This window comes from Chelonia mydas, chromosome 6 (assembly GCF_015237465.2).
Source record: "Chelonia mydas isolate rCheMyd1 chromosome 6, rCheMyd1.pri.v2, whole genome shotgun sequence".
NCBI classification, from domain to species: Eukaryota; Metazoa; Chordata; order Testudines; family Cheloniidae; genus Chelonia; species Chelonia mydas.
In genome coordinates this window covers 11012191-11029315 of record NC_051246.2, presented here as the reverse complement: position 1 = coordinate 11029315, position 17125 = coordinate 11012191, and the positions used below count along the sequence as shown (strand labels likewise).

Genomic DNA, 17125 nt, shown 5'->3' with positions numbered 1-17125 from the left:
TTGGAGAGGGCAGAACCTGCCAGGAGCTGAACACCCCCACCTCCAATCAGTGAAATCAGTGGGAACTCAGGGCAACTCCTGCCTCCTCGGATTCGCCCCTTGTGAACTTTCGCTGGGGACTATCCGGGTTCTGCTCTTTCCCTGGCCGGGGAGGGAGCGGGGCCTGGAGGGGTGGCGGGAGCTGCTTGTCCAAACTAACGGAGAGCCCCACTGCTCTGAAAGGACGAGACTCCCCCGGTGTCACAGGGCCCCAGGGGTGAGGGGGAACGTTGGGAGCAGCCTGTGCTGTGACCTGCTGCCAGTGGGTGTGGAACGGCAGCCCCCGTGCCCTGGGGTGGGGTGTGCGGTGAGGAGGAATTGCCTCAGCGGAGGGGACGTGGGCAGGGGATCAGGCCGGCCCGTTAATGAGCAGCTGCCTTGAGCCCAGACTCATGGCTGCTCCCCACTCATTCCCAGGATGCAGCGGCTGAGGCGGATGCTGAGGAGGAAGGCCGGGCTGGTGGCTCCGGAGCCAGTGGGGAGCAGCGGCCGGCTTGCTCAGGAGGAGAGCGGCCCCTCTGTCCCTGCGGGCGGGGAAGAGGCCAGTGGCCAGGCGAAGAGGAGGAGCTCCCTGGCTTTCTGGAGGAGGAGGAGGAAGACACCAGCTCCCATAACAGGCCCTGAGGCCCCTTCGGGCCCAAACGGAGGTGGCCCAGGGTGATGCTATGCCGGAGGGACCCAGGAGCGGGTGGGAGCCGGGCAAGGCGGCTCTGGGGCTTCCTTCACAGGAAGCAGAACCAGGAGCCGCACCCCAGGGTCCAGCAGGAGCCACCCACCAGCCTGGCCACTGAGCAGCCCCCAGCCGGCCCAGAGCAGGAGCTGGGCGACTCTGGCACCAACAGCAGCTGCTCTTCCTACTCCCGAAGGGCCAGCAGCCCCTCCGTGGGGTCTGACAGCCCTGAGGTTGAAGGCTCCCCCTGTGCAGGTGAGGGGAGACCCAGGGGAACAGGAGGAGGATGGGGCGGTTGGGGGCTCGCGGGCTTCTGGGCGGAGTCGGGGGAGCTCCAGCCTCCCCTGATTACTTTGTTTGTGGGGGCTGACTCCCACAGGGCCCTGGGGCTGAGGGCATCTCTGGGAGGGGCAGGGTGGGGCCCTCAGTGCCATGGGGCTCCTTACAGAGGAGGAGGAACATGGAGCCTTTTCTCTCCACTGCATCCCCCCCGCAGCAGCATAAATGACCCTTTCTCCTTCCCTCCCCGGTGCAGAGACCCCCAGTGCCCAGCTGGAGGAGGTGGAGGAGGAGGATGTGTCCCCTGAACAAGCCACCATCAGGGTCATCCAGCAGCACCTCCAAGGCAGAGCTGAGGTACAAAACTCCCCCAGCTGCGCAGCCACCGAGTCTGTCCTGCCCCTTCTTCCATCCCCACCCACACAGTGGGGTCTAGTACCAGAGAATCCATAACCCCTAATGGGGGGGCACGTCTCCTCTGTTATCCTGCACCCCAAAGTGGGGGCATTTGTCCCACAAAGGCCAAGGTGTCGGCTCCCCGGTGACACGGTCCCAGTTACAACCCCTGTCTGTGCAGGGCGACGCTGTGGTTTCGGAAAGCGAGACGGCTTTCCCTGTCCAACCCCATGGAGGTCCTGAGCCCTGGAGCTGGTTTGGGTGGGGCGGGGAGGTCCCTACCTAATCCTCTCTCTCTCTCTTTTCCCCCATCCCACTCCTGTGCTACTCGGCACAGAGGCAGGGGCAGGACACCCTGAAGCCCCAATTCTCCAAAGCGGCCCTCATGGAGAGCATTGCGGTGAGTGGGACCCCGTGCCCGGCCCCTGGGGCGAGGGAGCCAGACATGGCAGGACGAGTCAGTGGGGCCGGAGGAGGGAGCAGAGGACAGGGGTTCCTAGGGCTCTGGGCTGGGGAGCAGGGAAGGGGGAAATTCTGACACTGATGGGGAGCTGGCAGTGGGGGAATTGTGAGGCCGGAGGGGCAGCTGAGGCTGAGGAAAGGGAGGAATTGGGTGGGAGAGGGGGAAAGGAAGGAGGAAGTTTGATGGATGGGAGGAATGGGGGGCCCAGCTGGTTGGGGGTTGGGGTGACACTGGCTGTTTCTGCAGAGCACTTTGGCCTCCTCACTGGGAAGCGCCTGTGGGTCTGCGGGGCCTGAATCTCACACGCGGTTTTGTCTCCTTGGGGTCTCCCAGGAGCTGATTGAAAATCTCCCCATGGAGTCCAAGCCAACCTCCATCGTGTCCAGCTCCATGGCCGCGGTTTGCAACCTCAGGTACCAGGACCCTCCCTTCCAGCTGCCCTGACCCTGGTGCTGATCGGGCCCAGAGCTGGGAGTCACAGATACTCCCCGGCCTGCATTACCCCAAGTTCTGGCTGTTCGCATCCCCCAGCAGAGGAGGTGGGAACATCCCCTCTTTCCTGGCTGGGGGGTTGATTTCACTCCAGTAACGTTCGAGTGGCCGTAGGGAGGGGATCACTGCAGGGGAGGGGGGTCGTGTCCAAGGCAGTGCCAGCACCACTCTCGTGCTGCAAAGTGTAACACGGGCTCCTCTCTCCTGCCAGCAAACTGAAGCCACTGCTTGCCCTGGAGCTGGAATCCCGCCTCCTGCGGGCTGTTCTCCACGGCGTCTTCACCATGGGCACGGGGCAGGGCACCACCCACTTCCGGGTAGGTCCTGATCCTACTTCTCTGTCCCAGGAGCAAGAGCAGCCTCTGGTCCCTGCTCCCTCGGTTTGATGGAGCTGCTGAGAATAGGGGAGGGGTGGGCAGAGCTGGGAACAGGCCCAGGAGGGGCGGGGGAGAGGGGAGGACACAAACTGGCAGGGAGGGCCCCTTCCCTCCAGAGGGGATTGCATTAGCCCTTGTGGCTGATCCCAGACTTTCCTCTTCTCCTCACTCTCTGCTCTGCTGCCCGGACTCTCCCACCCGGGGATCCTACCTCCCACCCATTGCGGTTTGGCTGCTCCATACTCTGCTGGGTACCAGGCCCTGCGCAGAGAACAGCTAAGGGCAAGGATTGAGGAGCCAGCAGGCATCCGGCCATGAACTCTTGCTCAGTGTCCCTGCAGTGAGGTGAATGGGAGAGCCCAGGAGGTGCCTTTTGGCTCTTGCCATGGCTCCCCGGAGAAACCCTGCCCCCGATTGTCCCCTGTCTGGGGTAGCCCCAGATCCCATGGTTGAGGGTGCTCCCTCTTTTTGCAGGCTCTGCACAAGACCTATTCGCAGAGCCTGGACTCCATGTTCAGGGGCCTGCTGACAGAGACCCCCACCACGGACAAGCTGCAGCACCTCTTGGAGGTGAGCAGAATGGGAGGGTCTGGGGCGAAATTTCTCCTGAACCCCGTGGGAGGGGTGCAAAGGAGAGACTAGAAGAGCCATGTTTCCATTGTGTCCTCCCAGCTTGGACCCTGCCGGCCGCACGTTCCCAGAGCCGTCAGTGCAGAGGGAAGGAGCTGGGACTGTCAGCCAGAGCTCTGCATGGTTGCATTAAGCACTAACAGTGAGCACCAGAGGCTGAAACCTGTGAGATATAGGACATGGGCCTCAGTTCCTGGAGGGATTGTCCTCACGGCCACTCCATCTATCCTACCAAGGCCTCTGGAGCTGGGGTCAGGGGGCCCAGGGCATGTGCCTTGATCCGGATGTGCTATTCATGGATCAGGGGTTCAGAGCAAATAGACCAGTCCCAAGGCCGAACCTTGTCCCAGCCTGGAGAGACAATGACAGCTTGTGCCCAGCAAGATGTGGGCAGTATCATGAACTCCCTTTTCAAGCTCTGCAAGCAGGGGTCAGCTATTCCCCCCTGAGCACAAGGTCTCAGCCGCTTGGGGATGGGGAGAGGCTCGTTTGTAGAGCATGTAGGCCTGCGCGCTGACTCTCTCCTGCCTCCTTCTCCTGCAGCACGTCCATTTCTGGCTCCACTCCAAAAAGACCCAGGAGAGAGCTAGGGCCATATGGAGCAGCGCTGCCCTGCTCCGATTCGCCACCACCCTCCCCGGATTTGATGTAAGTGACCTTTGACCCCAGCATCTGCATAGGCAGGGCTGGCTCTGAAAGGCTGTGGGACGAACCGCTGCAGGGATTGTAAATAGAGAAGGTCCCCATGGGGAGGCAGAGTCAGAACTGAGCCTCAACTGTGCTTGAGTCAAGTTCCTCATGCATGGGAGCAGAGCTCTGGCCCAGGGGAGCTGGAGAGCTGAAGGGAGACTGTTGATGGATTCCCTTCTCCTCCTCCTTCCACCAGAGCTCCTCTGACTTCCCCAAGGCGGGCTGCAGCTGGGTCTCTACATATCGGACCCAGCCGACGACATCAGCCGGCAAGCCAGGGGTGGGGTTTATTGGCTGTACAGCCTCCTGCTGCAGAACTGGGGTAAGAAACCCAGCTGGACGTTGGGACGCCATAGAAGCAAGCCCCTTGGAGACTAGCTCCAGCTGGCCATTGGGACGCCGATACGACTAAGGGCTCTCGTTTTAGACCAACTCCAGAAGGACAGAGGGACCCCAATAGAAACAAGGCCCCTGCTTTGGGGGCCCCCCACTTGCTGGGCAATGGGACCCTACAGAAAGAAACCCCCTCCTCTGAGACCCAGCTTAGATGATGATTCACACACATGTCCCTAATTCAGGGAGAGGGGAAGAGAAATAAAGTGCCAGGAAATTGGCTGCTTTATCTCAGAGCCCAGCTCTGTTCCCCACCCCAGGGAAATCAGCCCACCCATGGGGCTGCCAACTGGTGAGGGGTCAGGAATGGAGCTATTGAGACACATGGAGGGAAAGAGCCCATCATGAGGGCAGGGGCAGGAGCAGGGACCACAGGGGATGGACAGGGGATGGACACAAAACTTGAATGTATCAGATGAAGTGAGCTGGGGCAAATAAATAATGTAAATAAATTTGTTCGTCTCTAAGGTGCCCCAAGTACTCCTTTTCTTTTTGCAAAACTTGTATGATGTCACCAGCTAGGTAGCTAGGGTCAGATCCTGACTTCAGTGGAGGGGGCGGGGGGATTTCTCAGTATTAGACGCCACCATTAACAGGCGCCCACTCCCAGGGCACAATGACCGTAAGGGTCACATGATTACTGTGATGAATGAGACAAATCCCCCTTCAGGTACTGAACCGCCTGGTGGGGAACTGCGAGTCCACTGGACCATGGGTCCCACGAGGTTGCCGGCCAGTGTTCACCCAGCAAAGGGAACCGAAGGAAACAAGCACGGAAACCGGAGGCGAAACCTCCCCAATGGGTGTGTCTTTCTCCCCCCAGGGCTGAACATCAGAGAGGCGAGCGAGCTGTGGTGTCGGGACGGGCTCCAAGACACCGAGCGCCTGGGCTACAGGAACATGGCCAGGGTGGGGGAGGTAAGGACTCTCCGCCGGTGCATGGCAGCAGCTCAGGTGTGGAGCTGCCTCCCCCTGCAGTGAGTGTGTCATGGATACAGGACAAGAGCCTGCTACTTATTTCCAGCTGACAGTGTTTGGTTGGGAGAGGCTGAGGATCCTGGCTTGGAGCCTTGCTAACGGCCCCGGCTTGTGTGTGTTGCATGGATCCATGGCTATGTGGCGTAAAAGGGATCCCCTGGGGGGTTGAGTTAATGGAGGATTGTATCTCCAGGGATCCGGCTCTGCTCACTGTCCCCCCAGCTGACACCCTAGTGTCTGAGAGGGGAGCCAGTGGGTCAGTGAGTTGGGAAGCTCACACCAGCTAGTGCCGGACCAGATCCTCATTGGATTCCCTGCACCCCCTGGAAGCACAGGCAGGGTGTGGGGTTTGCCCAGCACCGTGGTGAGTCCGGGAGCAGAACCTGCCCCTGCCCTGGGCATTGGGTGAGGGACACCGAGCTCCTTTCCTGGGCGGAGTCACTGCACTGTATGTGAGGCTCATGGGAATGTCAGTGGGGTGAGGAGCGGGAACGGAAGCAGATCTAAAACACCCCTAACCTCTAGCGGCTGAGCTGCGGGAGATAGCACTGCTGGGAGCAGTAGGGGACCTTTGTTGTCTTTGTGAGCTGGGTTCCAGAGCGCGCAGACACGTTCCCAGCATGTCATGGCACCTGCGGTGAATCCGGCTCCAGAAAGAGCGATTCGAGGCCTCCGTGCCTGCAATCTCTAACTGAAGGGGGTTCCTTGGTCCATGGGACTCCAAAGGTTGGCTGCCCCAGGACTCGTATCCACCTGGTGAGATGCTAGAGGGATTTGGAGCCTGGTTCTGGGCAATTGCCAAGGGCTCTGGTCCTCTTTGTTTTAGGTCTTCGAACACGTCTTCACTGGAGGCCAAAGAAGAACTTTCCTCCAGGCGGCGCTTCTGGCCATACACAACCCCCAGATCCGTGTCAGCCAGGCTGGGCTGGTGCTCACATATTCCTTCCTGGGGGAAGCCAGCCAGCTGATCAGGGACGAGGTAACCAAAGAAGGATCAACTGGGGAGGGATCCCCAGGTCCTCTCACCTCCGGGCCATAGAAAGTCACTCCCATCCCATCCCCATTCGCTGACCAGGAAGCAAGGAGAGGATGAACCCGGGCAGGTGCCATTGGTAGGTGTCAGCTTCTCCCCTGAGCAGCTCAAAGCAGAGGAGACCCAGCTCTCCAGCAAGGCTATTTCCAAACAGGCGTCACATCAACATGACAGGCTGCCATGCTCATGCTAGGGACTGCCAACTTCCCTAGCCTCCTCTGTGAGCCTTTCATCCACCTCCGGGCCTCAGTGCTCTGGTATCATGTTATCCCAGCCACCACCTGCTCTGGGAGAACTGGAGGAGTCAGTCAGCAGAGGCTGCTCAAGTGCCTCATTCCCCAGAGCTACTGCGTCCATGGCGTCACCTTAAGGACGGGGAGGGTCCCTTGCGGAAAGGTGTCCACTTCTTCTCACCCCACGGCACTTCTGCCCAAAGCCTCCCAACCCCTCATCTGAAGGGGGCGAGGGTAGCTGAGGGATTCTGGGGAGCGGAGCTGAATACCTAGCTGGGTGGGAAGGTAGAACAGCTCTCACGGGGGGATTGAGAGGAAGGGGGCAGGAGTTCATTTCACAATGGTGGGAGTGGGGTTGGAGGTCACTAGAGAGGAGACAAGATTTCATCTCGGTGGATGGGTGGGGGAATCCGTCCCTCGGACGTGGGGAGGGTTAGGGTAGAAATTTTGCTGGCTCCCAGTGCCATTAATGCCCTTCGTTGCCTTGGGTGTCCGAGTCTCTGACTGATCCTTGTTCGTTTGCAGCAGGAGGACGTGACAGCGACGATCTACATCCAGTGCTTGCGCCAGGTGCCCAAAGCGCTGCAGGGGCTGTGCTCCGTGGGACAGCCTTGAAGGGCCCCCCCTTCGCATGCTCAGAAGCTCCCACTCCCTGCGGCAGGTACTGCTCTTTCTCGCTGGGCCTGGGGGAGACGGGCTGGGGGAGGGTCCATAGAGCCCACAGCACTGAGAGAAACCCAGGCTGAGCACCTCGCTCTCACCACCCTGCCCCACCCCGACCCCTGGAACTGGGGCCAGGCCAGATATGGTCCCTGCCCCCATGCCCAGAGGCCAGTTTCAGAAGCATCAGGCCGTCAGGGCCGTGGGGCTGGAAAGAAATGAGAGCATCCGCAGAGCCAGGGTTTATCGTCAGTAGCCATTGCAGTCTGGGAGGGGTGGCCCGACTTGGAGCCCCTCTCATGTCATCACTGCTTAGACCTCCCCATGGCCCGTGTCACCCCGATGCAGTGAATGTCTGACCACCTGGTATCTGAACCCTTCCTAGCCAGGAATGAAACTCCCCGCTAGCACCCTGGGGCAGGGAAGGATCCTCCCCATCTGGCAGGTGGGGACTGAGACACAGAGGAAGAGCTGTGATCCTGGTCACACAATCCTGGGGGTAGATCTGGGAACTGGTCGGGGTCCCAGGCCTTTCCCCCAGTGGCACCTTCGCTTTCTGCCCTTTATTCTCCCCTCCTGCTAGGGGGTCTGTGAGTGTGAAATGAACAGGAGGGTGATGGGGTCCTGGCACACAGCCTGGGTGGGAGCTCCCCTTGGCTTGGAGCCCACCGTCAGAGACATCTTTGTCATCCTGCTCTCCTTCTTTTATTCCTAGGATGGGAGTCCCTCGATGAGGGGTCTCTAGGGCTCCAGGTGGGCAGTGCCTAGGAGTACCAATAAGTCATCCTGGTTCCCGCCTGCATGCACCACCCGGCCCTGCCCTGCCCTCCAGTTCCTCGCTATTGACTCTGGCTTGACTCTGGGGTTATGACTTTGCCATGACCCTTATTGGCTCCAGGTGTTGGCTACCCACCCTGGTGCCGTATTCTCCTTCCCTTCTCTAGCCTCGCTCCAGGCCCTCCACCGACCCACTCCAGCATTGCCTCCTCCTCCTGATCTTCCCCAAGCCCTCCGATGTTGACTACCCGGCTTTGACCTTCGGCCTGTATCCGCACTCTGGCTTGACAATGACATCGACTTGGCTGATCTTTGGTCTCTGACTACCCAGCTACGACCTCTGGCATGGACTTGGACTCTGGCTCTGATTCTGCTTTGTCGATGGACTCTGATCTCGCTTTTGACCCTGGTGCGTCCCCGGACCTTGAGTCTAGCACCACTCTTAGCCTAGGCACAATCCTGCACTTCGCTGCGCTCCAAACACTGGGCCTAATTCTCAGATGCAGCATGTGACATCAGGTGATACAACTTTTGGCAGAAAAGCAGGCTCTCCGCAAGTAAGTGGTCCGTATGCAACAACGGACACATCACACAACAAGGTGTGAACCAGGGCCTCACTACATGAGCCTGGCCTGGGGATACTCCTACTGGAGCTGTGCAATGGAAATGACTGAAAATATCGGGGTTCCTTTAACCAGCTTCCACCCCTGGAAGGAGTAAGTTTGATGGATGGGAGGAATGGGGGGCCCAGCTGATTGGGGGTGGGGTGACACTGGCTGTTTCTGCAGAGCACTTTGGCCTCCTCCCTGGGAAGCGCCTGTGGGTCTGCGGGGCCTGAATCTCACACGCGGTTTTGTCTCCTTGGGGTCTCTCAGGAGCTGATTGAAAATCTCCCCATGGAGTCCGAGCCAACCTCCATCGTCTCCAGCTCCATGGCCGCGGTTTGCAGCCTCAGGTACCAAGACCCTCCCTTCCAGCTGCCCTAACCCTGGTGCTGATCGGGCCCAGAGCTGGGAGTCACAGATCCTCCCCGGCCTGCGTTACCCCAAGTTCTGGCTGTTCGCATCCCCCAGCAGAGGAGGCGGGAACGTCCCCTCTTTCCTGGCTGGGGGGTTGATTTCACTCCAGTAACGTTCGAGTGGCCGTAGGGAGGGGATCACTGCAGGGGAGGGGGGTCGTGTCCATGGCAGTGCCAGCACCACTCTCATCCTGCAAAGTGTAACACGGGCTCCTCTCTCCTGCAGCAAACTGAAGCCGCCGCTTGCCCTGGAGCTGGAATCCCGCCTCCTGCGGGCTGTTCTCCACGGCGTCTTCACCATGGGCACGGGGCAGGGCACCACCCACTTCCGGGTAGGTCCTGATCCTACTTCTCTGTCCCAGGAGCAAGAGCGGCCTCTGGTCCCTGCTCCCTCGGTTTGATGGAGCTGCTGAGAATAGGGGAGGGGTGGGCAGAGCTGGGAACAGGCCCAGGAGGGGCGGGGGAGGGGGGCGGACACAAACTGGCAGGGAGGACCCCTTCCCTCCAGAGGGGATTGCGTTAGCCCTTCTGGCTGATCCCAGGCTTCCCTCTTCTCCTCACTCTCTGCTCTGCTGCCCGGACTCTCCCACCCGGGGATCCTACCTCCCACCCATTGCGGTTTGGCTGCTCCATACTCTGCTGGGTACCAGGCCCTGCGCAGAGAACAGCTAAGGGCAAGGATTGAGGAGCCAGCAGGCATCTGGCCATGAACTCTTGCTCAGTGTCCCTGCAGTGAGGTGAATGGGAGAGGCCAGGATGTGCCTTTTGGCTCTTGCCATGGCTCCCCAGAGAAACCCCGCCCCCGATTGTCCCCTGTCTGGGGTAGCCCCAGATCCCATGGTTGAGGGTGCTCCCTCTTTTTGCAGGCTCTGCACAAGACCTATTTACGGAGCCTGGACACCATGTTCAGGGACCTGCTGACAGAGACCCCCACCACGGACAAGCTGCAGCACCTCTTGGAGGTGAACAGAATGGGAGGGTCTGGGGCGAAATTTCCCCTGAACCCTGTGGGAGGGCTGCAAAGGAGAGACTAGAAGAGCCATGTTTCCATTGTGTCCTCCCAGCTTGGACCCTGTCGTCCACACATTACCAGAGCCGTCAGTGCAGAGGGAAGGAGCTGGGACTGTCAGCCAGAGCTCTGCATGGTTGCATTAAGCACTAACAGTGATCACCAGAGATTGAAACCCCTGTGAGATGTAGGGCATGGGCCTCTGAGAAAAGTTACTGGCTCCTTTCGAGGGAGACCCTGAGATACAGGAGGAGCCTCAGGGAATCAGTTCTTCTGTCCTAGGGACATGGCAGTTCCCGGAGGGATTGTCCTCACGGCCGCTCCATCCATCCTACCAAGGCCTCTGCAGCTGGGGTCTGGGGGTCCAGGGCATGTGCCTTGATTCTGATGTGCTGTTCATGGATCAGGGGTTCAGAGCAAATAGATCAGCCCCAAGGCCGAATCTTGTCCCAGCCTGGAGAGACAATGACAGCTTGTGCCCAGCAAGACGTGGGCAGTGTCATGAACCCCCTTTTCAAACCCTGCAAGCAGGGGTCAGCTATGACCCCCTGAGCACATGGTCTCAGCCCCTTGAGGATGGGGAGAGGCTCGTTTGTAGAGCATATACGCCTGCGCGCTGACTCTCCCCTGCCTCCTTCTCCCGCAGCACGTCCATTTCTAGCTCCACTCCAAAATGACCCAGGAGAGAGCTAGGGCCATACGGAGCAGCGCTGCCCTGCTCCGATTCGCCACCACCCTCCCCGGATTTGACGTAAGTGACCTTTGACCCCAACATCTGCATAGGCAGGGCTGGCTCCGAAAGGCTGTGGGACGAGCCGCTGCAGGGTTGTAAATAGAGAGGGTCCCCATGGGGAGGCAGAATCAGAACTGAGTCTCAATTATGCTTGAGTCAAGTTCCTCATCCCCTGGCAACCTGGTTCCCCCTGGGTCCGTAAGGGACAGCCACGTTCCATAGGCCACTGGCTGGCAGGGCCATGCCTGGCCTCAGGTCCCTCTTTATTCTGGAGCAGCTCGGCAGCGAGAGCTCATACAGGGCCCTTGCCCTGGTCCCTTTCCTCCAAGCTCCCCCAGCGCCTCCTACAGATGGATGGGAGCAGAGCTCTGGCCCAGGGGAGCTGGAGAGCTGAAGGGAGAATGTTGATGGATTCCCCTCTCCTCCTCCTTCCACCAGAGCTCCTCCGACTTCCCCAAGGCGGGCCACTTTGTGCTGCAGCTGGGTCTCTACATATCGGACCCAGCCGACGACATCAGCCGGCAAGCCAGGGGTGGGGTTTATTGGCTGTACAGCCTCCTGCTGCAGAGGAGGGGTAAGAAACCCAACTGGACAATGGGACACCATTGAAGCAAACCCCCTGGAGACTAGCTCCAGCTGGCCATTGGGACGCCTTTACAACTAAGGCCCCTCCTTTTAGACCAACTGCAGAGGGGCAGAGGGACCCCAAGAGAAACAAGTCCCCGGGGCTTTGGGGGCCCCCCACTTGCTGGGCAATGGGACCCTACAGAAAGAAACCCCCTCCTCTGAGACCGACCCCAACTTAGGTGATGATTCACACTCATCTCCCTAATTCAGGGAGAGGGGAAGAGAAATAAAGTGCCCAGGAAACTGGCTGCTTTATCTCAGAGCCCAGCTCTGTTCCCCACCCCAGGGTAATCAGCCCACCCATGGGGCTGCCAACTGGTGAGGGGTCAGGAATGGAGCTATTGAGACACATGGAGGGAAAGAGCCCATCATGAGGGCAGGGGCAGGAACCACAGGGGATGGACAGGGGATGGACACAAAACTTGAATGCATCCAATGAAGTGAGCTGGAGCAAATAAATAATGTAAATAAATTTGTTTGTCTCTAAGGTGCCACAAGTACTCCTTTTCTTTTTGCAAAACTTGTACGATGTCACCAGCTGGGTAGCTAGGGTCAGATCCTGACTTCAGTGGAGGGGGCGGGAGGATTTCTCAGTATTAGACGCCACCATTAACAGGCGCCCACTCCCAGAGCACAATGACCGTAAGGGTCACATGATTACTGTGATGAATGAGACAAATCCCCCTACAGGTACTAAACCGCCTGGTGGGGAACCTGCGAGTCCACTGGACCATGGGTGCCACAAGGATCCCGGCCAGTGTTCACCCAGCAAAGTGTACCAAAGGAAACAAGCACGGAAACCGGAGGCCAAACCTCCCCAGTGGGTGTGTCTTTCTCCCCCCAGGGCTGAACATCAGAGAGGCGAGCGAGCTGTGGTGTTGGGACGGGCTCCAGGACACCGAGCGCCTAGCCTACAGGAACATGGCCAGGGTGGGGGAGGTAAGGACTCTCCGCCGGTGCATGGCAGCAGCTCAGGTGTGGAGCTGTCTCCCCCTGCAGTGAGTGTATCATGGATACTGGGCTAGAGCCTGCTACTTATTTCCAGCTGACAGCGTTCGGCTGCGAGAGGCTGAGGATCCTGGCTTGGAGCCTTGCTAACAGCCCCGGCTTGTGTGTGTTGCATGGATCCAAGGCTATGTGGCATAAAAGGGATCCCCTGGGGGGTTGAGTTAATGGAGGATTGTATCTCCAGGGATCCGGCTCCGCTCACTGTCCCCCCAGCTGACACCCTGGTGTCTGAGAGGGGAGCCAGTGGGTCAGGGAGTTGGGAAGCTCACACCAGCTAGTGCCGGACCAGACCGTCATTGGATTCCCTGCACCCCCTGGAAGCACAGGCAGGGTATGGGGTTTGCCCAGCACCGTGGTGAGTCCGGGAGCAGAACCTGCCCCTGCCCTGGGCATTGGGTGAGGGACACCGAGCTCCTTTCCTGGGCGGAGTCACTGCACTGTATGTGAGGCTCGTGGGAATGTCAGTGGGGTGAGGAGCGGGAACGGAAGCAGATCTAAAACGCCCCTAACCTCTAGCGGCTGAGCTGCGGGAGATAGCGCTGCTGGGAGCAGTAGGGGACCTTTGTTGTCTTTGTGAGCTGGGTTCCAGAGCGCGCAGACACGTTCCCAGCATGTCATGGCACCTGCGGTGAATCCGGCTCCAGAAAGAGCGATTCGAGGCCTCCGTGCCTGCAATCTCTAACTGAAGGGGGTTCCTTGGTCCATGGGACTCCAAAGGTTGGCTGCCCCAAGACTCGTATCCCCCTGGTGAGATGCTAGAGGGATTTGGAGCCTGGTTCTGGGCAATTGCCAAGGGCTCTGGTCCTCTTTGTTTTAGGTCTTCGGACACGTCTTCACTGGAGGCCAAAGAAGAACTTTCCTCCAGGCGGCGCTTCTGGCCATACACGACCCCCAGATCCGTGTCAGCCAGGCTGGGCTGGTGCTCACATATTCCTTCCTGGGGGAAGCCAGCCAGCTGATCGGGGACGAGGTAACCAAAGAAGGATCAACTGGGGAGGGATCCCCAGGTCCTCTCACCTCCGGGCCATAGAAAGTCACTCCCAACCCATCCCCATTCGCTGACCAGGGAGCAAGGAGACGATGAACCCAAGGAGGTGCCATTGGTAGGTGCCAGCTTGTCTCTTGAGCAGCTCAAAGCAGAGGAGACCCAGCTCTCCAGCAAGGCTATTTCCTAACAGGCGTCACATCAACATGACAGGCTGCCATGCTCATGCTAGGGACTGCCAACTTCCCTAGCCACCTCTGTGAGCCTTTCATCCCCCTCCGGGGCTCAGGATGGTTCCTAGTGCTCTGGTATCATGTTATCCCAGCCACCACCTGCTCTGGGAGAACTGGAGGAGTCAGTCAGCAGAGGCTGCTCAAGTGCCTCATTCCCCAGAGCTACTGTGTCCATGGCGTCACCTTAAGGACGGGGAGGGTCCCTTGCGGAAAGGTGTCCACTTCTTCTCACCCCACGGCACTTCTGCCCAAAGCCTCCCAACCCCTCATCTGAAGGGGGCGAGGGTGGCTGAGGGATTCTGGGGAGCGGAGCTGAATCCCTAGCTGGGTGGGGAGGTAGAACAGCTCTCACGGGGGGATTGAGAGGAAGGAGGCAGGAGTTCATTTCACAATGGTGGGAGTGGGGTTGGAGGTCACTAGAGAGGAGACAAGATTTTATCTCAGTGGTTGGGTGGGGGAATCCGTCCCTCGGACGTGGGGAGGGTTGGGGTGGAGATTTTGCTGGCTCCCAGTGCCGTTAATGCCCTTCGTTGCCTTGGGTGTCCGAGTCTCTGACTGATCCTGGTTCCCTTGCAGCAGGAGGACGTGACAGCGACGATCTACATCCGGTGCTTGCGCCAGGTGCCCAAATCGCTGCAGGGCCTGTGCTCCATGGGACAGCCTTGAAGGGCTCCCCCTTCGTATACCCAGAAACTCCCACTCCCTGCAGCAGGTACTGCTCTTTCTCGCTGGGCCAGGGGGAGACGAGCTGGGGGGAGCGGCCATAGAGCCCACAGCACTGAGCCAATAAGGGTGATTGCAACTTTTTGCAGAAAACCAGGCTCTCCACAAGTAAGTGGCCCGTATGCAACAAAGGACACATCACACAACAAGGTGTGAACCAGGGCCTCACGACATGAGCCTGGCCCGGGGATGCCCCTTCTGGAGCTGTGCAATGGAAATGACTGAAAATGTCAGGGTTCCTTTAACCAGCCTCCGCCCCTGGACCTACTCCACTGTTCTTGACTCAGACACCTGGCATTCCTGATAAAAGCCAGGGTTATATGGATACCTTTGAAAGAAATGTGAATTCGTTGCCGCTGCACCGGGGCTATGACTGCCGTCTTGACCTACCACCTTGGTTGAAAGTTGCCTTTGGCTGTATTTACACATTGTCAGAATAAGAATTTGTGGCTCTCCCTGCGTACAGGCATGAAAACCAGTCCAAAGGCTTTCTTAGCTACCAAGCTTTTCCCACGGGTGGTCAGGCCCTTTTTGGGAAGAAGAAATGTGGGACTCTGCTACGCTTCTGGTTAGACAATCAGCCCCTGAACAAAGTGCTAGTTTGGAACCATAACCCCCAGCTGTGAATCCCACAATTGTTGGCTCACAGGAAATCTGCAAAGGTTTTCATCAAACTAGATCTGCAAGGATTTATAATCTAACACTCATTTGGGCAGGGGACAAATGGAAGTCAGATTTCAAAACACGTTCTGGACATTTTAACTGTCTGGTATGCTATTTGGGCTCACTAGTGGTCCTCTGCCCTTGCAACACTTCCTCAGTTATGTAGCTGGGGACATTGTGGATCCATACAGTGTCATCTCTTCAGGTGACAGACTTCTCTTTTTGGAGAACCCAGAGCAGCACGTGCACCACACCCGAACCTGGAGAGGTTTGGGCAGCATGCTCTCTACACAGAATTGGAAAAGCGAACCTCCAGCCAACTCTCCACAGAGTTTTTGGGGTACATCCTCTCCCTGGAAGGTGTCACGATTGATCCAAAGAAGGGGGAAGCCATTCACAACTGGGAGGAAGTTTGAAGTCCTCAAGAAGAGCAGTGCTTCCTCGGCTTCACAAGTTTTACCACGGCTTCGGCCCAGGGTTCTCAGAGCCGGTAACCCCCAGGAGAGCTCTCCTCCTCAAGACGGCCACGTTCGTGTGGTCGCCCAAGGCCCAACAAGCCCTCACACAGCTCAGAACTGCCTGCACGACTGCCCCTGTTCTCACATGCAGCATTCATCGTGGAAGTAGACGCATCTACTATGATCATCAGGGCCCACTTTGTTTGGTGGTGCCAGAAGTGGGCTGAAATTCAGACTCACGTGACTTCTGCCCTTGCACCAATGCACCACGCACCAAACTTCTTGGCATTTCAGGCCTTTGGAGACTTTGTCCCAGCCATGGGCAGCCATTGCCAGGAATTTCACTATTGAACTCCCTGAATCAAATGGCCACAGGGTGGAACTGACTCTCATAGATCACCTGACCAAGATGGCACACTTCATACCTTGGGCTGAGAGGACAGATCAACTCCGAATTCCCAAAGCCAAAATGCCGATGACACCTTTATTTTGATAACTATAAATTCCCCCCCTGATTCCATGCCACACAACCAATGGCCTCTCCGTACTTCCTGGCCATCAACCTCGTTCAACGAATCCACCACATTCAAGAAGAAAGAAGGGAGCCCCTCGAGGACACTAGGAAGGACTTCAGATAATACGCGGATTGCTGATTTCAAGAGGGGCCAGTCTTTTCAGTAGGAGAACAAACTCTGGGTCCCTTCCCTCACTCTGACACAATCCGTTCCCAGAATATCTGAGCCTCTCACAGACATTGAGACTGTCCTCCCCTCTCCTCCTTGTGGGGGGGACTTGTATCCCCATTTTACAGACAGGGATTAAAGGTGAGGAAGTGACCTCTCCAAGGTCATGTCTGGAAATGTGGGGGAGAGCTGGGAACTGGACTGGGTTCTACAGGAGTGCCCTCCCCACAGGGGCAACTTCACTTTCTGCCCTTCGTTCTCTCCTTCCCTCTTGGCCCGTCTTCGAAGGGGGCTCTGAATGGGAAATGAGCCGCGGATTCCTCCCCCGCTCTGTCTTCCAGCTTCTGGGATCTGTCCACGTCACCTACAGCAATGCAGCCTGCAGCAGGCCCGGCTTGGGGAGCCATGACCTCATCCTATGAAATCGAGAAGTACTGGCTCTCAGGGGTGCTTAGATGGAAAACCACTCACCCCACACAGAGGTAGGAACCACCCATTCCCAGGTTGCCCTGAGGAGCCATGATTCCTCCAGGAGCTGGGGAAGGGCACAGTGATCAGTTTGTCAAAGGTAGGGGAGGATCGTGTAAGGAGAGGGTCTAAGAGAGGAGGAGCATGAGCTACTCTCTGTATTTGGGCTTGGCAGGGCTCAAGAGAAGGGACAGGGGCTGTTAGAGGACAATGGTGAGGTACAAGCGGTGTCGGAGATGGGGGCAAGGCCTGAAAAGTTCAGCTACTTTAGATCAATAGTACCAGAGAATCACCGGTTGAGGTGACTGAAAGCTCTGAAGTAGGGCAGCCAAAATCATCCTCCTCAGATGGGAACGTACCAAAAGTCTGCAGAAGCTCAGCCTCTGAGGTGAACGTTGTGGCCCAAA

At 58.2% G+C, this 17125-nt stretch overlaps 1 protein-coding gene across 1 annotated transcript in view; it reads right to left on the bottom strand.

The window, feature by feature from the left end:
• The window catches only part of LOC102935347 (zinc finger protein 850), a 123326-nt gene that overhangs the window by 78308 nt on the left and 27893 nt on the right, over window positions 1–17125 (bottom strand).